Source organism: Cygnus olor, chromosome 17, assembly GCF_009769625.2.
Source record: "Cygnus olor isolate bCygOlo1 chromosome 17, bCygOlo1.pri.v2, whole genome shotgun sequence".
Taxonomy (NCBI): domain Eukaryota; kingdom Metazoa; phylum Chordata; class Aves; order Anseriformes; family Anatidae; genus Cygnus; species Cygnus olor.
The window spans coordinates 10,800,800-10,824,446 of NC_049185.1; the positions used below are offsets into that span (position 1 = coordinate 10,800,800).

At 38.2% G+C, this 23,647-nt stretch overlaps 1 long non-coding RNA gene across 1 annotated transcript in view; it reads left to right on the plus strand.

The window, feature by feature from the left end:
• The first annotated feature begins 9,336 nt into the window (after window positions 1–9,336).
• LOC121079706 overlaps window positions 9,337–23,647 on the plus strand; it is a 95,211-nt gene continuing 80,900 nt past the window's right edge. The window contains exon 1 of the long non-coding RNA XR_005825143.1: window positions 9,337–9,921. This is a non-coding gene — a long non-coding RNA (uncharacterized LOC121079706). The remainder of the gene's footprint in view (window positions 9,922–23,647) is intronic.

Genomic DNA, 23,647 nt, shown 5'->3' on the forward strand with positions numbered 1-23,647 from the left:
TTGTACTTGGCTCTTAGAATAACTGTTGTAAGAATTCTTTGCTTTAAAACTTCCATTTTTTTTTTACTCACTGTAGCTCCACTTCTCATACAGCAGCTTCATCAGCCTCTCCCTTATAATCAGTTCAAGTATCTAGTGACTGAATAATCAGTACTACTTCTTGCTGTCTTCAAGGGTCACAACAGAACTAGTGTTTTCCTCATCATTTAAAAACAGATATTAGATTTTTTTTTTCTTTTTATGAAAAGAATCTGAGAAATAGTATGTTTAAGTTCTGAGAATTTGTGAAGTGAGCATTTAATAGAGGGAAAATGGGCCTGGACTTTGTTTTCCAACCTTGAAAAATCTCTGCAGCTGCAGGAGCAAGTCCATGTCAGGTACCTGTCCACGGCTGAGGTTCAGTTACAGCTTGGAGCTCAAAACCCCTGGAGATCTGTGTGTCTTCACAGCAGCCTGATGCCTGGCAAACAGCATGTATCCCCATAGCCATTTGTCAGTGTGAGTTTAGACATCCACATTTTTGTTTATATCACCAACCTGTTTTGAATCATTTTAAGGTTGTGGCAATATTAATATTCTATGGCAAGGAGCTCTACTGATTATTATCCATTGAACAATGTTAAGCTCTTAGTCCTAAAAGCTGTGTGACAGTGAATTGCATAGGCTACGAACAGACATTTTAACTGTGTTTACTTAATTTCATCATTGGCCCATTCTTAAAGAACATTAATAGGAACTCTTGGTACATTTTATGAGACTCATTCAGTTCCCTTAAAAAAAAAAAAAAAAAAGTCTGGTATTTTCCTGCAGAAATCTTTTTAACTCTACATTCTTCAACAAGAAGTATGGTATCTGTAATGACTGAGGTTGTTAAGTGATTATAAGCTATTTTACAGCTACATGCCTAGAATAATTTATCTGAAACTGAGAAGAAAAATTAATACTGGAAAGAGCAACAAGAAATATGTCATTATGTCTCCTGGGCTGTAAAAGGGGTTAATGTTCTGAACATTATAGTTCTGAACTATAACAGTAGGAAAGCTTCTTCTTTTTTCATTTAATAATTAACTTCCAGTCACATGCCAAATGCTTGTCTTGTTTTCATACTGGTGAAAAGGAGATGTGACATCTTAGAAGTTTCCCCAAATATTTGAAAACCTACATCTTTGTGATCATCAAGAATTGCTTGAGAAACTGTCAACGCTAGGCAGACATGAAAAGAAAGAAATTGCAAAGAAGCTTGGCAAAAAAATGGAGCTATGAACAATTATTTGTCCTTCTGCCAGAGAGATCTAAGTGCCCGGTTTTCCAGTGAATTATGCTCACTTCTAATCATTCTAATAATATAAAAAGTAAGATCCTGACGTACCTGTAGGTTCTTCCTACTGTGGACAACTGGACAATTAATCAGTTGATTTAATTTCCAGGTCTTCTGCTGATGTGCTGCAGCTCTTAGGCAGCTCATTTAGTTATTTCTGTGTCTCAGTTCCATATATACAAATTGGCATAGTAATACCTTAACCTCTCAAGCCCTTTTAGTCATTAAATGACAAATATATGATACAGACTGATTTTTAAGAAAATGAACAAACAAACAAAAAAAAAAACTTCAGTCATCAGGATTTGTGAAACGGAATAAAAACAGCAAAAACGCAGGTGATGTTATTTTTATCGCTGATTAATACATAACCTCTTTTTTTTTTTTGTCCTTTGGAATTTAATAGAACAGCCAACGTTGTTATCACTGTGGTATTTAATGTGGACTTGGATTAATGGACAATGATTGCAAACTCCAAAGTGATTTCATCTTTTCATTTTAAAAGCTTAACCTACCTTTCATCTTGTTTTGATGAGACACAGAAATAACTAAAGAAATAACTAAATGACAAAAACAAACAAAAAAAAAACTTTGGAGCTAGTTTGATAGTGTAAGGGATCGCCTTTTTTGTTGTTGTTCTTGTTGACTAGTACCTGTGCTCTAAGATAGTTAAATTTCATTTAATTGTCTTGTTATTTAAATTGGAAGACATGAAAAACTGTCTAACAGATGATTACGAGATGGATGAGGCTATGGAAAACTGTTTGCATTTCTGGCTGTGCCACGGACCTCTTTCAATGCTGGGGAAGTTGCTTTGGTCTTCGAGCTAGTGTCTGTGCACTAATGTACCAGTCACATTAGGAGCCATAATAGATGTGTATTAGATGTTCACTAGATGTGTATGTAGGCTTAACTTGTTGCAAACATAAAATAAAACGTGATAGTCCTCATCATTTACTTTGAGATACGTTAGCATGTTAGCCCTCTGAGATCTGCTGCTGTTGGGGCTGGCAGCCTTGGGGACCTCCAGCCACAGGGAGGCAATGTTACTAGTCTAGCACTGTGTCTTCATCTGGAAGAATGCCATTTTCAGCTCAAATAGAGGCTGGTAATCACTGACTTATATTCAGAAGGAGAAATGTAACTTGGGATTTCAATTCATATAAAATCTTCAGTACTTTAGAGCATGTTCAGGCAGTCTTGTTACGTGGCCACACATAACATAGTAATGAAAATCTATATTTTTAAAAGGTATACTTTCAAGGTTCATTTCAAACCTATAGCAAAGTATGTTAAAATGTAGCTGGATGAACAGTGTATTTTTCAGTTTGAACTGAAAAATGAAAATGAATGTATATAATATATTTTGTATCTGGGGACAAGAATTCAAAAAGGTGTTGCCATTGAAAATGTCTCTTCCTCATTAAAAAACTTTCAGTTAATCTTCTGTAAGAAAAATACAACTGCAAAGTATTAAAAATCATTCCTGTGTCAATCATCATATTGTGCAGGACCTAAAAGACAGTGATATTCACTTGTATGTGTGGACTAGCAGAAAATATCAGACAAGTTATTAAATAAGAAACCCATGAGAAGTCATAAAGTTTGGCTCTTTTAGACTTCTTCTGAGGATAATAAGCTATTATACTAGAGCACCTTACTCCAGCAGACCGTTTTGCACTTATTTCTGCAGGTGTTTGCTTTTATTTTTTGTGTAATGCACCTTTAAACTGCAGTGATGGATGGGTGTTCAGCTCAGCATAGACTGAGACAGAGACACCTACCTGCAGGGAATGCTTTCAGGAAAATCTCATTTTTGTTCTGTCTTTTTTTCCTCTTGTTGTTCACATCAAAGTCATTCAAACTGAAAATAGCTGTTGATCATTGGTTGTAGAAGAATCTAGCACAGAGAAATCAGCAGAGACTTTTTCACATTACTGAATTGTTTCCTTCCAACATAACAATATTCAGGAGTAGTATTCAGTATATAATAAATTTGATGGCATTAGCTAAATTTATCCCACCATAATGAAATTCATTATTAAGCTATTGTGTTTTCTTAATGATAGTTAGTGGTGATTAGTGCCTGGATTTTCTTCTGCATTCTACCTAAGAATCAATTGTGACATTAGTTTAATGGATTAGCATGTATTTATCAGACACATGCCAATAAAGCAATCGGTATGCTACCAAGTACTATCAATCTCTGCTGTAATTGCCAAACCTGTAAGTAGCTGCAGTGGTGATAACAGCGTTGTGAGCTAATTCCTTTTCATGTCACAATCCATTCAGCAGAAACTGCCTCTTTATTATTCCTTCTCCAGGTGTAGAGCCCATTGACTGTTAATCTAGATTAACAATGCTGTGAGTGATGGCAGTAAATGCTAATAGTTTTGCTTTTTAACACTCCATTAGATGATGTAGGCCATTGTCTGCGTACCTTCCCCCTCCACAATACAATGTTGAAGTTACTATTGTTCTGTTTCTTTTAGAAATGACATTCCCTACAAAAGCATTTTTTCCCCATGCAAGTAGCTTGTGGTACTAGACATTTAAGGAATGATGAAATCATAGAAGAGAGCAATTTTTTTTCTAAAGAGAAAAAATGCGTTGCTGGGTTTTGTTTCTAATTACCCTTCCGTATATAAATATCTCTTCTAAGAAACTGGAAGGATAAGGAGAGGAATGGGAATGCCATACAAAACCCAAGTATATGTAAGTCCAAACGCACGTATTCGGAATACCAAAACAGTACAAAGGGAAGTAGAGGGTAATTTAAAGGCATTTAGAGGAGGAACTTTCAATTTTTTGATCCCAGACCTGGAGAACAAAACAAAGAACAAGAAGGAGGAAAGCCAACCTTCTGAACATATACACAGGTACAAATTTAGAAGCGATGAAACTTCTTCATATGTACCAGTAAACAAAGACAATATGTTTTGATTATGTTCACTTAGCAAGCCTAGATGAAAAGTTAAAGTGCTGGCTAAGGAGAGAGTATAAAAATGTATTTTTACAAATCAGAAATGCGGAAACCTTATTATGATTCATAACTTCATGCTGGTTTTATTGTTTTCAAATCACACACTAGTGCTTGTGCAACAGAATTCTCAGTTTAATATGTAATGAGTATGCTATTGAGTAGCATATTTTATTGGGCATTAGAAAGACTTATGAAGCCATCCATATGATATGAATTACAGAATATGTGTCAAGAAGTCTAGGATGATTTATGTTTCTCTAAAAAATATATATTCTAAATAAAGTAATTACTATTAACAGTACATACTAGGAGGTCTATTTTTCTGAAACAGAAAATATGGGAGAAAAAAAAAAAAGTAAACTTCATAGACAAAGGATGATTCCTATGTCCTTTGGCTAACATAGTCTTAAATTTGCTCTTTGGCAGAGAAATAAAAAGGTGTTGCTTTCATGTTAGTTAATACTTAATTTTCATGAGAGAAAACCTAATGTCCTCTAAATATTTTTGGATTATTTCTATGGTTCTAAGAATTCTTGTCATTTAAAGTAATAAATTTGGACAGAACAACAAAAACAACAACAAAAAAGTAGTAATAGATTAGTAAAAGTTTGTTTATGTTTTGAGAAGAGAGGTTGTTTAAGGATTGAGATAATAGGACTACAGAGCTCTGAATGTAAATGCTTGATCCTGTTCAAGGCTTTCTGAATGTCCTTGGATCAATAAGCTAATAAATTTAAATGTTTTTTTTTTTAAATTGTGATTTTCTTGTTTAAGTACTTTTTATTAATAGAGAAAACTTACTTCCTCTTTGTGCAGCACCTACCACAGTAAGAGTTGCTTTAAATTTTAGTGATGAAAATCAGAGCCTATATGCCCTGCTATAATAATACAAACTATGTTATATTTCGCTAACTTTCGCTTAACCCTCATTCAGTTTAAATTGGAGAATCTACTGAAGCCTTTCTGTGTATATATAAATATATATACATTATATGTATTATATATATGTGTATACATCTATATACTTCATGTTGCCATCAAAATGCCATCCTTTCATACATGGTGCAACCAACCGTTTTCAGAAAGAGTTTTAAAAGGTGCTTACTGACCTTTCCGTGGGGAATTACCTTTCTAGAAACAGAACATGTCTAGCCAAGGATTATCTATGTGATAATGGTTAAATCCGAATTTCCATTTTGCAGGTTTTGAAGTCTCTTGCAAAGGTGTATGTACATCTGAACTTGTAAGGACAGAGTTCAAATAAAGGGTTCAGATTTAGAACACAGATGAGAAGAAATATATTTAGCTTTTTTATTTAAAACAGAGCAGTGTCTTCAGAACTTTTCTTAGAAAATCAATCTCATCCTTCAAGACTTCCACTGATAGAATAGATATTAAGGAGGGGGATTGATATTTCAAAAACGAATTGAACTTAAACACATTATTCTTACTCAAGCAAAATAAGCCTTCTACATAGTAGTCTTATCCATGTAGCATAAATTAGTGAGCAGGTTCCTTAACTACCAAAGTGCTTTATTTTTATCACTTCTATTGTATCCACAAAGAGAGTCATAATTAACCTACAAGTTCTTTAAAGCCATAAGCACCAATTCTTTTAATTGGCTAAATGTTAGAAACTTACATTATGTAAATGCAAGGAGGGTTTACTGAAAATTGTTCTGGTGATAATCCATCTGTCTTGGATAAAAGCCAATGTACAAGTAATTGTGCCACTTGCAAAAAAAAAAAAAAAAAAGTAGAAAGATTTCCTTTTCTTCTTCCACATGACTCAGAATGATCTCTGTATACTTTTATATTCCTAGCAACAGTCACAATAGCTTTTCTGAATAGGATGCCTGATAGTCTTTAGCATGAACAGCTTACGTTCACATCGCTATAGCATACTTGCTAGTGTGTTTATCGCTGCTTGGAAATTGCACTATAAAAATGAGTATGTTTTATTCTTTTAAAACATGCATAGTATCAACTCTTTGTAGCAACTAACAATTTTCAAGCAGAGGAAGCTCTACCCAGTTACTTTAAAACAGCAGCATGGCAGAAATATGTATTTTCCTCCACCATTTAAATGTTAAAATAGCCACAATAGAAAAATGAATTCCTTACTGCTGCCCTGCAGCAAGAGAATAAACCATTAAATTTTTTTAGCTACTCTGCTTGCTGCTTATACCTAATGTGTTTTAAAATGGCACGATAATATCTTAAATTGGATGGGTAAATGCACACTTTCATTTCAGTGGAAACATACTTGCTATACACTCTCTTGGTCCTTTATAAACATTTCTATAACGCACTTTAAAGTATTAGGAAGCTACAATGATCATTTCATTTATCTTGCTTCTGAAGACAAATAAATGTTGCTGTGTGTGGAGCCTGGCTTTTGCATGGCATTTGTATTGAATTTTACGTGAGCTGTATCCTCAGAGATGCTGTAAAATGCTTGACAGTTGTACCGAACCTTCCTGGCCAGGCTGCACGGGGATTCCCAACACTCTTTCAGAGTTTGCTCAAGCCTCCAAATTTGCAAACCTGATTCGTGTAAAAATATCTTGAGTTTTGTGAACAACCTCTTACAGTTCCAGGTAGAAAGCAGCACGTGAAGTAAGTTTAATCGTGTAAGGGCTGAAGAATCAAGTGTTTCCATGTACGAAAGAAGCACTTTAACCCAAAGCACGGTTAGCTTTGGGAGCTGGAGGAGCAGTGCAGTGGTTCGCACAGTCACATCATATATGTGTTTCCATTCCAGGTGGCAGTGAGTGATTGAGAAGGAGTAAAATCACACATTGGAGTGTCCCAGTTTGCTATTAGAAACGCTGAAAGTGCAGAAGATTGTTTTCTAAATTGTTTCTGAGATGTTATTACCTTTCTCCTTTTTGAGTGAATCTTGCAGCAGCCAAATGCTCTGTGCTGTTAAAATGCTTCAGATGCTGCCTGAAGTTTATTGTTCCCTAGAAGCAATTTATTTCATTATAATGTACTCATGAAAGAACATTAGCGTTTAATTATCAGGAGAACTCTTTTTCGCAAGGCTCAGACTGAAGTATGAAGTCCTTGACTGTTAGTTGCTGCTTATCTACGAACTGATGGTTGACAGAACAAATGTCATACAGGTTGGTTCAATGATCTCATGCAAATAACATTGGTTGTGAATTTTATCATTCCATTAAAAAATCTTTTTGAGAATAAATGATGCCAATTCAACATACTCTGACTGATGGAGTGAAAACTTATGTGGAAGTAGCTTCACACCACTGCAAGGGAAAGTGTAATATGGTAATATCTCTGTGCAGTGAGGTGATAGCAACAGTATGTGAAGGGAGGGACAGAAGTAATCACAGATCTGTATTTGCCCTCTGCAATGGGAGGGGAATTTCTTCCTCTTCATCCTAGTTCACAGCATCAGCTGCTAGTGCTGATTTCTGAGGTATAAGCAACAGATTCAGAGTAATAGATGTAATGATAGACCTGATTTAGTAGAAAAGAACCTTGCTGGGAACCCTGGTTTTTCTGTTGCAATGCGGTAGTTTACTATCACTTCAGTTAAGGAATTATTTACCCTTAGTCATTCAAAGGCAGCATCACCATTTTCACAGAGTCCGTATGTTGTGGCTCGCTCCAAGTTTTGACCTGAATACCGAGGATTCTTCTACAACTCAGGGCTATAAATCACACAAAGTGTAACACACTGGTATTTGGTTATACAGCACTTTGGATGCAAAGGGCTGGCAAAAGATAACAGAATGACTCAGCACTGAGGGAAAGAAAATATCAGGCTTACTCAAGGAGGTGAGACAGCAAATCACGTGGGGAGAAGCACTAGGCAAGGAAAATTTTCGAATGTGAATAAACATGAGGGAGAGTTAGAAAATGGAGAGAAAGAAGTAGAGAAATCATTGCACTTACAAATACCAGCAGAAAGCTGAGTTGCAAGCAGACTGAGCAAAAGTGATGGCAACAAATGCAGCAGGAACTATAAAATGAGAGAAAGATAGTGGGTTTTTGTGATCATTAAAATGAATGAGAATTGTAACAATATGGGCATGAGTAACAGTATAGGTGCTGGATGTTTAATTACATAGAGAATGCTGGTGGAGATAGCACGGTAGACTGGGAGATGGTCATACTCTCAGTGCTGCAAGTGACCTTGTGCATAACCTAGGGCAAGATGATCCCCAGTAAACTCTTCACAGTCAAGGATGTCTTTTCTTATGTGTTTGCATATGCATCTGCTGCCTGTGCAGGGGACTCCTGAGCCACGTTCGGATCTTCTGCTGTAATACGGTAACAAATGCTGCGCAGCTGGAGCCAGCTCAAGAAGGGGATCGTGGCAGGTCCCTGTGGTGCACAAGGTGGTGGCACAGCTTGGGCTGGCTGCACACCCCACGGCAGCTGGACTGCCTCCAAAACCCCACAACGTCCTCTGGAGTCTTTCTGGACTCGTGTCCATAAATCAATATAAACAGTTTCTTCAATAATTAGAGAGCCATGAAAATAAAAAAGTGAAAAATGTCATTAGAAGCAAGTACTGAGTAACATGAGATGACTTTTATTCATTGTTCCCATATATAATCCCTGAATATGCATGGAAACCTCGGGATAAACTGGAATCAATACTACAGTGCATAATCTCCTTAAACTTGAAACAGCAAAACACTCTGATTTCCTGTCTCTATGATTTCTGCATTTCAGTTTTAATCTTGTCCTATGTTATCCCTCTTCGCTCCTCTGCTAATAAAATACCGTGCCCCATATGCAGCAGTTTGATGGAAGAGACAAATCTTCATTGCATTGAAGATGCGCCTGGGTTTCATAATCTCTGGAATAAAAACAAAACACCTCATTTCTTTTTCCTCCTCCACAAAATTTAATTCAGTGAAAAAAACTGATGTTAACAGCGTCAAAGCTGAAGTTTATTCTTTGGAACCTTAGAACTTTGCCTTTAATCAGAGATTTGGCTAAATACGAGGCACAGCTCTAAACAAAATGAACCTCGAGTGTCAGTTTGTCATTTGCAATCCCAGCTGATTAATCATTTCATTGTTGTTTTAAATGAATGTTAATTGCCACGTGCATATCTACATGCCCAATGTATTAAAACGTTAGGTGGGAATTTTTTGTCTATGCTGCCGGAACACCCTCCGAGGGCAGGACCCTGTCGCTTAGCAACTCCGAACTCTCATGGGGAGGGGCACAGCCACCAGCATGCCAGCGGTGTGCCCTGCTTGCCAGCCAGCCCACATGCAAGCACTGCACTGTGTATAAGCGGTGCACTCCACAAGCGAGTGTATCCCACGTGCAAACACTGCACCATACATGTGAGCGAGCCTCGTGCACAAGTATGCCCCATGTCAGTGCCCCCCCATGCACAGGTGTGCCCCATGTGTGAGCAGCGCACCTGAAAGCACCTGCACAGGGCTGGTTCAGCTGGGGCATGGCAGGCAGTGCAGCCTTGCCCATGTGGAACTAGCGAAGGGCTTGTTATTGGTACCACAAGCCCTGGGGAGGGAGGCTGGAAGGTGCTAGAATGTTTCCTCATCAGTTGCAGCAGCAGGAGGGTTCTTGGTCTTGCTCATTCTGGGTTCTTGCTGTTGTGCCATGAAAAGTAAGGGAAGGCTCAAACAACAAAAATTTGGGGAGGTCCCACAAAACTTGCATTGTTGATAGAAGTCATTCTTCTCTTTCCTCTCATCTCCGTTTCTTCTTGTGTTGGCTTCCTCGATGGGGCTCTTTGTGCCATGCTGAGTTAATAGGAATGCCCTGCCTTGCACAGCTCACCCTGGCACACTGTACGGTGCTTTTGGATGATTTCATAAGGCTTGTTCCTCTTCAAATGTATGTATAGACTTGCACAGATACAGTGCCGGTTGTTCTTCGTGGAAGAAGTAACAGTATTTTCCCATGGCACCTCAGCTGAACAGCAGATTTTGTGAAGAAAGCTGTTGTGTTTCAGGCTGGTTTTGTTTCTTTGAGAGTGAGTGGGGAAAGGAAGCTTAGCACATAAGTGTCTTTGCAACCATAACTATAGTGTTTGTTATACCATGAATGCTATAATATGTATTGATTTTGTTTGCTTTCTACTGTGAAGTGTTTAATGCTGCTGCTTGAAAGATGATTTTTTAAAAGTATGGTGTTATACTGAGTTGGCTCTGACATCAAAAAATCAAGAGAAAATGAGCAAGAGAGAGAGCAAGGATATCAAAATGATTAATTGCTGCATTAACATTCAGGCACTGAATGTATTTTACTTTACGGATTGCTTGTTTCTAAGGGTATGATTATGACTTCTGGATTGTATTAAAAAATTGTGTATCTTAGGCATTGATGCTTAATTTCAGAGGGGTTACGTTCCTGTGGAAAGGAGGGAAGGAGGGGGAGGAGGAATGAGGGAAAAAGTTCTACAGTTAAATGCCAGAGTATATAGCCAAAGACATACTTGATCATCCAGCATTAGTGAAACTGAACTAGTATTCTCCCCCAGACATGTAGCTCAAGGTCTGTTTGTTAAAAGGCAGGTTGATTTTTATATGTTCTCTTCTTATAGAACTGACCATGCATGATTGTAATTAGTGATGGCCTAATTAAATCAGAAGCAGACAGAAGAAACAACATTTATCTGTAAGCATATGTGATGCTAACAGCCATTAAAAAAAAAAAGTTGCAATTATCCTAGGTGGACAGGAATAATTTTCTCTAATTAAGTTTTGAGGAGATATATTTGGATGTATGCTTTGGGCCATCTATGTTTTGTGTCACTTATGTATTGCTAGAAACAAAAGTACTAGAGTTATTCCCAGTTATCCTGACCACATACTTTTTGATTCCAAATTCATTTAAGCACAGCCTGCCTGGGGACAGACTTTGTAAATATAATGTGCTATCAAAAGAGATCATGTGTTCTTTAACATGTCGGTGGTATCAGTCTCTATTTTTTTTGTTGTTGTTGTTGTTCCTGTGGCAAAAAAAGCTGTAACTTCATATCATATTATACAGCTTAACATTCATATTTTAGAAACATCAAAGTAATACTAAAGAGTGTGTAATATACTGTAGCAAGTTGATTTAGATAAAAACAGTTTTACTGCATACATGACTTGCAGCCCTAAAGACTCCCTCTGGCAATTCTCAGAAGGAGCAGTGAGAAATACAATTCCATTCCCTTCGTTTGTCCCATCCCCCACCTCCCGAAAAATCTATAGATTGCGTGTCATTCTTATTTTGATTAATGAATGCAGCAATTCTGTGGGAATCCTACCATCCCAACCCAGAAGTCCTTGTGGGCAGAGCAGCCACTTGCTGTACCTTGTGGCCCTATTCTGGGGTCACTGTGGACCATACAGTAGCTTTAGGGCCAGTTCTTGGGAAGTGGAGCAGTCTGGGGAACTACACAGTCAGTTTGGGTTGCTCACTCATGCTCCTTTTTATCCCCAGCCTCTGGCGCCTGGCAGCATTTCCAATACAAAATGCATGGTCCTTAGTCTTGAGCAATGACCACTCACTCCTGTGAGTCGGTAACATTTTGAACTTGCTTTGCACCTTTAGAAGGCTCCTGTTTACTTAAATCAGTGACTGAAATTCACCCTGTTGCAAAATGCCAACACAAAACATTTAATCTGCGTGGGTCTGATCTTCTGCAGGTGCAAAAGGAGTTCTGACAAGAGTTAGAAGATGTACAAATACCCTTTGAAGGAAAATTAAGTAACTGAGGCACAGGTGCATGCAAGATATTTTGAAAGAGATTTCCCCAGTCACATCTCCCTCTAGGTGTCCAGATGCTCTAGCTTGCTGCTGGGGATAGTTTGGACTTTGGGTGAAAAACTTGCATTCATATTAGTCTTTGTCACTTTTGAAAACTAAAAACAAAACTAAAATGGTGGCTAATGAGGATATTTGATGATTTGTGGTGACTTTGATATAATAATTGGCTTCTAATACATGGTTTCAAAGCAGTCTGATGAGATTCACCCTCATAACTTCTGTATCTATTCTCTTCCTATCTTGAATCTCTATTAAAAAGAAACCTCTCAATTTCTTTGAACTAAAATTCCTTTTATCATTTGAAGATTTTTTAAAAGGGTAATAGGAGAAGGAAATTACCAAGAACACACCTGATTAATTCAAAAATTAATTGAGGCTAATTTTTATGACATTAGATCATGATGACTTTCATCAGTAAATAAAACTATTATCGAAAGGAACAAGGATTTTATCCTAACTTTGAGTATACCTGTTCAGTTTCCATTAGTTAAGTAATCAAGCAGTTCCTCGCTTCCTGATGATCACCCAGGGTTTAATTCATTGTGGGCAGGTCTATTCTACCACAGCTCAAATATCCAAAATAGTAGATGTCTGATGCATAAAGCCATGTGCTAGATCTCTGTGTGAGGGTGAATATTTTAATTGTTCTCATCGCAGCTGCAGCTTTTGCCCCAGACGTATATTCTGGAAAATATTCAGTCAAATATTGCTTCTGATGGCTTAGAAGTGTAGTTATGTTGTACAGCTATTATGGAAACTAAGGCAGACTCCCCTATGGGGAATTACTGATGAACTGGCTTGGGATGATATGTAATTCTTATTTGCTGCAAAATCAATAGTATTAGCCATCTGCCACCATTTCCATTCGCATGATGGTAGTTCCTAGAAGTTCCTCTTTTATTTGGGTCTGCACAAAATGCAGGAAAAAAAAGCCTCATTCTAAGTGGGTTGTGGTCTTACGGGCAAAAGCGTGGAAAGGGAAAGATGAAATTATTCATCTAGAATTGCATGAATCCTTGGCTGAACAGTTACCTGAACCCACCTGGGCTTTGACTACGAACACGTTAGGAACATGTGCCTACGAGAGGAGAGGATTTTCTGGCTTCTATGAACGTAGGCTAGGACCCAAGCAGGTGAAGGGTATGGCAGGAATTTTGGTGGGAAATGCTAAGCAAAGATGCTATGTCTGGAAGCTGTTATTATTTTAACTGTCTTGGAGATTGCTGTATCTTGGCTTCCAGTTCTTCAAGCACTGTGGTGTAGTAACATTAATTACTGAAGAAGTTGCAACACTGCCGGATAGGTGGTTAATTTAAGCCTTCTCTCCCATAGAAGGAAGAGTTCAAGATATTGCCAGGTATGCAGAAAGGCTTCATCCAAACGACCTCCTTTGCCAATCAACCTGTGAACTCTGATATCAGAGTAAAGGGCTTTTCTGAGTGGGTCCATTCCCTATAACACATGGAAACACTAGTAGGAGGAAGTTTCTGCAGCCCTCCCCATAGCCTGTGTCTGATAGCAGTCTCTGCCCTGCCATTGTTATCGTTATGGCAGATGATAATGGTTCAGACAGCAACCAGCTGGAGGAGAAGTTATTTTTAGGTACTCTAAATACTTCAGAATCTTATATAACTGGATTTGAGCAATAGTTGATGCCAGACAATCTCACAATTGGTTACAGAGCTCCATCAGTTCTCTCTTTATATTCGCAGTACAGTTTGTGCCCCAGAGAGGGGGGTTGGGCAACAAGCATCACACCAAGAATTGCAAAAACTGCAGGAAAAAGGCATTTGGTTGAAGACTCCTGGACAGTGAGCGCACACATAAGAAAATCAAAATCTTCGGGTAATTTGCAAGTTGGAGAAACTCAGCTGGTAATATACTCAAGTTGAAGTCCTAAGGCTCAGTATTAGGGTATGATAATGCATTTTTTAACAAGCATCTGCTGTATAAGCCAATACCTTCATGTGTGAGGAAATAGTTCTGTTAGAGCTCCTGGCCTTGGTTATGAAACAGGAGGACTGCTTTTCTACTAGAGAAATGATTACAAGGAAATCCACTCACAGACTTGGTGTCTGGTTGTGTTTGGCATGACTTTCATTTGTCCAGTGGCTTAATTGTGGCACTTTGCTTAGCTCGGGGTCTTTATAAATATTTTTTTGTTTCAATAAATAAATAAATTGCATTCTATCCATGTGGGGTATGTTAGACCCAGCATGAGGACTGCTTGTAAATTCTTGCTTTGCTTCTCTATTCTCAGTGTTTATACAGGTCCACTGCTATTTGTTCCTCTCCTTCCAGATGTATGGTGCATCATCTACTCAAACATTTTGTGCTCTCCAGAGGAATTGTAGAAATGGCCATGAGAGATAAAAGTAGAAGGTCAAACAACAAACAGCACTGTGCAATTAATCTGGCTGCTGTTACTAAATCACAAATGGAGGCTATTTTCCAAAAATAGAGATCGATATACACTTTGGTAAATGTGAAGGAAAAACAAATGCTGTCTTGAGCTTCTTTTCATGCTGAATTGCTTATCACTCCTTAGCAGCTTGATGTAGTATAGAAGGCAAACAAGCCTTCAGAGGTCCCCCTTTGAGAGACCAGGGCAGGAGCATTGGTTCAGTTCCAGGTTCAGAGGATGTTGACTTTTAAACCTCAAGCAGCACAGAAGGTGTTAGACTGGGGGAACTATATTACTTTAACTCAAATGTCGAGGAAGATTGAGAATGACTGAGCCCAATCTCACATCTGGGTAAATGAGTGTCCAACCCCTACATGCTGTGTTCACGGTCTGGTAAGCCTGATGTGCAGACGAGAGATTTCAGCTTCCTTACCAATATTTTTGCCTCCTGCGGAAAATTGGAGGCTCCAGCATTATACCAGCTTTGCAGCGTCTTTGAAGAGAGAAAACATCTGTATCTGTAATATGAAAAAGTGTTGCAAGTTTTCCTAAATGAAACGGCATGAAGGTATTGATGAAACATGTAGTTGCTTTACGTAAAACTTGAGCACAGTCTTGTTCTAATCCTTTGCTACCCTGTGAAGCTGCCTTTCTGGATAGATTCGTGTCTGTGGCAATCCACTGCTCGTAGGCTTTGTGTGATACACTGATGGAAATGGTTACCCTTGTGAAACTGTAGGACCTCAGAGTAGGTAGGGGACTACTTGAAATTCTCCTGCTGGAAGTATATTTAGCACATTAAAGAAATACATTAATAGAAAAGAAATGGAAGAAAAGAAAAATGCATTTCAAGTCTTACTTTAAAATAAGAGGCATCTGCTGTCATGAAAGAAATGCTAGCTTAAAAAAAAAAAAGTCTGTGTTTATCAGGAAAGGGTTTTTCTTTTTGCAGCATCTACCTTTAAACAGTTGAACTAAAATTAATCATTTCATGTCGGATAACCCTTTCTGCATGGAGACCTGTCTGAAGTCATTGATTTCCCCGCTCTCAGCACATTCACCAGCCACAATATGAGTGCTTCATCTTTTAATCTCCAGTATGAAAGGAACAACAGAGGTCACGGTGGACTTGTATTGTTGAAAGTGATTACTGGCAGACCTGAGATAGTATGCAACAAGGCCAGCTTGCTCTTTATTTAAGTTTGTATATATTTATTTCTCTCTGCTTCCCCCCTCCAACTCAGGACTCGCATGTTCATGAGTCCAGGGAGAGCTAATTAAAATGACTTGTTCCTTTTAAATAAGTCTGCTAGCAGCTTGGTACAAAGCCAGAGCAGGTATCATTTTAATATATCTGCTTTAAAAATGATGGTATTGTCCTTTCTCTAGAGCAAAATTTCTCCTATTTTTGTTCCTCCCTACATTTAATTACTGTTATTGGAGACATTGGACTCACTGCCTTGGAGACCTGAAAAACAAAGAAGTGAAGGATCTGGTGGGGAGCCTGTTACACCAAGTGCAATGGCTTTTCTACCTCTGGTATTTTACAGTATTCTCCTTGACAAGAGATTATTCACATCTGAAAGAGCTTTCAATAACAGGCAGAAGATGCAGGTATAAAGAAGAAAAATAACTTTTGCAAAATTGCAAAACAGGTCAATAGCAGAGAATAGGATGCATTTTTTGCCTGCTAGCCAGGGCTTTTTTTATTTATTTTAGTTTTATTAAATTTCTTAGCTTCTGTTAAATCCAGTCAAAGACACAGCTTGGACTTGATTCATAATCTGCACATCTCATTCTGTGCCATTCCTCTTGCTGCTGCCAACCATCTTATATTACAACTTCTGCCTCTTATCTTCTGGACACGCATTTGACTCCCAGACTGTGCTTGGGTTACCCCCCACACCTTTTCATTAACACCCTCCAGCCACCCTTCTCCTCCTGCTTCCCCTTTAAAAAGAAAAGAAAACACAGTGAAATGTCCTATGCTTCAAAAGCTGAAGCCATCTGATAAGAAATGGTGGCTTTTAGCTGGAAGTCGCACTGAATGCCAGTAGCCCTATCTCTGTAATTGCAGTCCCCTTCTGTTTATTACACGGGATATCAGAAATTCAAGTAATGAGAAGTTGAGCAGACAGACAACTGCTTGTAAACTATTTCCAGGCCATTAAACCATTCAAATTTGCTGTTTTGAAAGCAAATTCCTTTAATCTTTGGACTTCCACATTTAGTTGGACTTTCAAAGATACCAGAGCAAATGGAGTAAATGAAAGAAATGTGACAAGTATTCTTTTCCTGTGATGGAAAATGTATATTGAGATGCAGGAATTTCTAATTCTGCTTGTAACCATGAAGTTACACTCGTGTTCCAGAGCCAGCAGTGGAATAACAGACAGTAAACTGAATCTTTGTCATGAAGATGAACACACAGCTGTTATCATTAGAAGAACGACAGCCATAGCAAGCCAAAATTTGTGCTAGTATATTTGATAGAATATTTACTTTCCAGAGTCTCTCTTTCAGTAGCCTTACTGCAACCAAGACAAGCAAAATTACTTGCTGTATGAATACACTTTTAACTTAGTCTTTCAAGCCAACCTATCCCCTAATAATGAATGGAACATTACACATTTTCTAATTTTATCCACTGGCTGTGTGGAATGGTCTCAAGTCCATATATGACTTTTTGAAGAGCGTAATGTATATCTAGAAATTTTGTATGATTGTTTGAACAGCAAACTGAAGGGGGAAATTCTTGTCCTGGAGATGCTGCCTTTTCTGATGCATAGTTAAGTCTTATCTCATCAAAAAGATTTCTTTGTGGGGAAGCTGAACTGTGAGGTGTCTTTTTCTTGCTTTAAGTGCAGGATAATATTCAAATGCTGGGTTTTAGTTTTTTGAGATGTGATGTGTCTGATAATTAATTTTAGAAGTCTGCATTTATCATCCCTGTAAAGCTCCATGGTAATTCTTATTAAGTATCTAAGTTGCCTTTGAAAATAGGATTTACAGGTGCTCTTCAGAATGCAACCTCAATAAATATAAACAAATCCTTGCTTTACAGAGAAATGACAGAAGTTACGCGCTTAGGGTCAGCTCTACAAAGGCAGTTAGGTACTTCTGTAGACTTCCCACATTAGCAGTTCAAACTTGCAAGAGCTGAAGATTTGGCCACCAGTGGTTTGCTAGCTCTGTGATTAGCATAATATTTTTTGCTTCCTTCACACTTGTTTCTGATTTTATGCAGTCACAGTGGGGCTACTTGTTCTGGTGGCTGGAACATAACTAAACATTGTGCTTCACATGCGTGTTTCATGCAAAATCTCTAACAAACGTTTAAATTGGCATTTGTAAAACTTGGCTGGCTGTTGGTAGTAATGAGAGACAAATTCATTCATTATCAGATTTTATTACACACTCCAAAAATACCAAAGTCATGCCTTTTTGCTGATCCAGTGCAGTAAAGAATTGGAATGAATCTGAGCCTAAGAAGTTTATGCCGGTTCTTTACATAATACAATATGTTGCTGTAATTTACCCACAGTTACAGTGCTTACCTGTGGATTGATATTTCCATTACAATAGAATCATAACAGCATTGCAACTGTCCATTGTGGTGGCATATACTGCAACAACACCCAACACCCCCCCCCCAATTCAATTACATGGGAAACTGTAGCTAGGCCAAGTATTAAAAGTGCCTCCAACTCAACACATTGCAGCTTCACTAATATGGTTATGTATACATTATGTAGCAATACCCTATTGTCTTTTAGCTATTTCATCAGTCTTTCTGTTTTCACTATGCTTTCTGACATTATTTTATTATTTTATTATTACTTTAAACTGTTTATTTTGTAGCGACTACAATAAATATCTCATTTGATGGATATGAAGAACCAACAGTCCTTGGTTTAAATGGGGTAGTCCTTAATGTTTATGTGTAAGGTGCCATTCCTAATGGTGATCGTGTGAATTTCACTAAAACTACTTGGAAGTGGTTGTTAAGAACAAACTTTGATTCTATTCAGAAGAGGTGCAGAAGACCTCATTTCTCACTATTCAGAATAGGGCTTAAATACTGCAATTGTTTTGGAATTAAAAACAAAACAAAAAACCAACCTATGTATTATGTTTTCTTCTCAGTAATTTGGTTTTGAGGAAGTTATTGGGGTGGGTTTTCTTTTGATTACTCATTACAGGGATGACTTGGTCCTTCCTTGCCCTGCTGGTATCCCTCATCTTTACATCTTTAAAGTCTTTGCTAGTCCTTTTACATAAGCAATGACAATAGTCAGTCATTTCTCTTCCACTGACTGCTCAAGCTAGATGAAGGTTGCTCCCCACTGAAAGAGAGTACTAATGCAAACTCAGCCATCAGTGCTGAGCTTAGTTATTCAAGTTCGTTGTTTTATGCATTTTTCTTCTGCACAATAACACAGACAGATTTATTTTTCTCGCTGTGTTTGGTGCTGTGAATTAGTTTACACTTGTTTGTTGAGATTCCCTTTGCCAGCATGACAAGACCAACAATGGGCCACTCATCAAAATCATGATGTCTCCTGACACTCGTTAGTGTTCTAGGAAGACTTGCCCCCTCCCTTTTGTCCTATGAATTAAATTGTCAATTTATTGAGCCAACAGTTCACGACCAGCCTGAAATACTGAAGAAAATAAGTTCTGCATGGTTTATAGACAGAATCATGGGTCATCTTGGATGACAGAACACTAAGCATTAGATTACTGGAATTTATTTTATTGCCACCTCTTCCCCCTGACTATTCAGAAGGGGTCTGCTTTTGCTTGACTTCCTTATCCTCCCAGGCTGCCTTCTGTTGCTCTCCCTACATACAGCTGAGCTGTCATTGTAAGAGACAGCCAACATCTGTGCGGGTGGGATGAGTGGTCTGCCATATAGACCCTTGTCAGCACTTAATTGCCAGCCTGTGAGAGGACTCACAGCAGCTATAGACAGTCCTTTAACTCTCGAATAATGTCTTCTGGGCTGCGTGAGCATTAGACCGGTAATGTCATTTTCAGTAATAAACAGGAAGCAAAGTCCTATTCACTTGCTCCTGAGAGCCCCACCATCTGTCATCGTGTATAGATTTTCAGATTTGCTGGGTGTGCTAATTAATCATATTGGGGTGCAAGGGTAACTTGCATTAGGCATCTCTGCAGGGAAATAAGGTAGGAGATTAAAAGTCATTCCAACATGCCTGCCTGGTTAGTTTTGTTGCAAGGGACAGCTCGCTGGAGACAGCTGCTGTGTCCCCCAGCAAGCAGCGAGCAGGTGGTGAGTGGGAAGGCAAGGATGGGTTGTGTATGGAGTTTTCTCCTCTGCATGCCCTGAAATCATGAATTGGCAGTATTGAAAGGGAAAAAAGCTTTTTCTGTGCAGATAAATTGCTGGTTGAGGCAACATCTACCGTAAAACTTGGTTCTGATCTTCCAAGGCTTGCTGCAGCTCCACAGATGCACCGTGTCTGGGCTTAGAGATGGCTACAGAAACTGAATACCACAGGGTCGTTGTAAAGGACACTGCGGTAATGCAGAGGGAAAAGCTTTCTATTCCCAGTATGTGTTGTATATGGTATGATGAGCACACACTGAAGAATGAAAAGCACATATTGGAGAATATAAAATGTCTCCAGCTGCGCATAAACTATATCTGAAGTAATCTGTGAAACTGGCCTATTTTAATGAATCTCAAGTATATTCGACAGACAATATATCGGCAAAATGTGATTGCGCAGTTCTAAAAATCATTTTAATGATGTAAAGCAGCAATATTTTTTCACCAGTAATAAACTATATTGGCTTCCTATAATTCATTTAATGGCAATTATACTAAAACACTTCCACTTGAAGAAACTATGTGTAAGAGCTTCACAGAAGTGGGAACAGTTGCCAGATATTTGCTTACACAAGCTACACCTTCACAATGTAATCAAAGAAGTTGTTTGCTATTAGTTCTTCTTGAATTTATAGTCTCCAAGCCACTGGCAAGATGTGGATGAATAATGCCAGTGTCAAGGCAGTGTGAAGGCTGGGAAGGAACCTAAAATTCCTTATATTTCAAATTATTCTCCAAAGCATTCAAAATTGGATTCAATTGAATGAATTCTTGGAAAGAGAAAGTAATAGCTTGTCTCCATTTGTAACTGAGCCAGGCATAAAATACAAGCTTTACTGTTGCTTCCTACACTGCTCAGGAATTCAAAAATATATCTGAATGATGAGCAGCTGAAGAGGTTTTGCCAGTACTGAAACTGCGTTATCTCTGCCTTGAATCATTTTTAATGTTTGACTCTGCAGAGATTCAGCCATGGAATGAAAGGACTGGATTCCTCAGTCTCCTAAATTGAACTGGCTGTTGAATTGGCTCTTTGCCAAATGGAAAATCTTTGGCCAGAAATGTCTCTGTAAGCTTTGCATTTCTGTTGGTTGTGGTGTTTGTCATTTTGGGTTGGTGGTTGTTGCTGTTTTTATTAACTTCCCCTCTCCCAAGTCCCACCAAATCTGGACTGCCCAGAGCTGAGCAGAAAGGATGCACAAGGAAGATGGTGGGAGTTGAGGGAACCATATAAAAAGTTCAGGTTGAGAGGCTCAATTGCACGTAATTATCTGTTGGTATCTAGCTATGTCACTCAAATCTGTTTGCCCAGAGCTTCAGTACAGGCCAGGAAATTCAGAAATGAGTCAGGAACAGACCTCAGCTCTGAAACTTGAGCTTCATCTGTCTTTTGTCTCAAGTAGTGGAAAACTGAGTTAAAAACTTTTTAACTTTTGCAAGCCTCTTCTCTCTCCTCATTTAGAGAAGTAAAAAGTGGTTTTCACTTAGCATGATGAGCCACTCCACTGTAATATCAAAGTCTGGGCATTATTTGGAATTGGAGCAAAATCATTTATGAAAGCCTGCAGAAACTATCTCAAATCAGATGATTTAAAAAAAAAATCATTATAATTAGAAAAAAAAAAAATTCTATGTTTATGCTTTCCCATCCTGTTTAACTGAATAATAGAAATACAGCAGTGAGTAAGAAAAAAAAGTATTTAAAAGAATGTTAACACTATTTAAAAGGCAATTTCATATCAGCTTGGATTAACAAGGCTGCCTTGTTTATACCTACCACATGAAATATATATATTATACCTACCTCTCTCTATTTAATTGCACTAAATCATAGCAAAGTGTTTTTAACTTTCTAGGAAGCCACAGCTAAAGTACCCAACACCAAACTTTCTCACTTCAGTCATTCCACTTAGCATTAGCTCCCAATTTAGAGCAGTAGAGAAATGTTCTTAGCAGTTAAAAAAAAAAAAAAAAAAAAAAAAAAAAGTGGGGGAGGAGGGGGAGCTTCCTAAAATAAGCCAAGTTAAAATGAATAAGGTGGTAATCTTGTGATTTTTTTTCTCAGGGGGTCTCTAACTCAGTGTCAGGCTGCTTTTATGCAGTGCGGTGCAGCTCTCTGTAAAGCTGTCAAAGCTGAAAGCAGCCAACCTGAAACAATCAGCCATGCCATATTATTTCAGACTGAGTGCCTTGCTCTGTAGTTTCTGCAGCTTGAGTTAGTACATCTGTATGGCACCATGGAGTGCTGTGTATGGCTCGTTCAGAGCTAGTCCTAAGGACCTCCATACAGCACTGTCTGCACCATTTAGACTTGCAAGCTCATTGCCAAGTGCCTACAGGCAAATGCAACTGCTAACCCAGGAACTGGAACAGATCTGTAGGTAACGTGTGTGTGTGGCTCTGAAGGTGTTTTCAGAAGAAAATTCCAGGCAAATTCCAAGTTAACTTCTGACTGTATGTTGAGGAGACAGAGCAGACTGTATCTGTGGAGAACAGAGCAGTGAAGAATGATTCGTGCTGAAGGGTGGTGCTCCATCTCTTTCCTTGCTTATGACATTTTTGTCATTATAAGTTTGCTTTCTGTAGAGCAATTCAGCTTCTAATTGCTAAATTAGTTGTCCTAGAATTTAATGCATCTCATCCCTTGAGGTCATAATGTAACTTAGTGTCACCAAAATGGAATATTGCATGCACAGACTAAAGAGCAAATGCACCAAGTGATTTATCTGAGAGAAGAAGACACACAAATATCTTGAAGATGAAGAGCATGGTAAATTGTGTGCCAGTCTCTGTTCATTGGCAGAATATGATAATGCTGGACAGAGAAAACTATCGTATGAAAGAGAGGAAAGAGAAAACAAGCATAGTAAATTACTGAACGTTAAGGGACAGGTAATGGATGAAATGCACCTCTGCAGCATCCCCTTTGCACATGTCAATGTAACGTGGAGCAGTCTGTTCTTTTACTGAATCCCAGTAACAGCAGTTTGTTTCATTTCTGTCTCTTAGCATGTACCATGCAACAATTTCCTATCTGCAGGAAGGAGATTTAAAAATAGGGAGAAATTCTGTATTGATTGCAAATGTGGAATAACTCTAAGAATAATTAGGTGTCTGAATTCTCAAATTTTTCCATTGTAGGAAAATGCATGCTTAGAGAAAATGGCAAGAACAACGGTAGTGGTTAGTTGCCCTGTTTTGGGCAACAACTTTCCTATTTCCACACTTCCAATAGAAAATGTGTGCTTTAATCCATTAGTTAGATGGGTTATTCCAGAAATCCCCTCAAATTCTCTCTAGCTTTCCCTGAAGGTTTTTTTTTTTTTTTTTTTTTTTGTAGTTAAACCCTTTTAAATCAATCTGAGTGATCCTGCCGTGTTGGACATGTGCTGACCCTTTGTGTGAAAGAGCCTCATGTCTGAAGCTTTATAATACATTTTTTAAAAAAGTAATCTGTAAATGAGTCACTCTGCTTTTTATTTGTAGTCTACAGTGCATTCTACAGAATGTTGCTGAACATTTCAAGCCATGCCTGCAAACCTGGTGTCTCCACTCAGAACTGACAGTGGTTGAAAAGTCCAGGTGCCATTATTTTGCGGTTCAGTGCTCTACTTGAACTTAATTTTTATAAACAGATGCAGCGATTGCTTTGTGCTGAAGTATAGCAAAGGGATTACTTCATGGAATATTGATCACAAGTAAATAAAGAGAGACCTATTTATGGATTTTGGGATAAAAGAAAAATATGTTCTACTTTGCTGTGTTCAGGCTTCAACAGAATGATTGATTGACATTCTTCTGAGGACTCCTAAT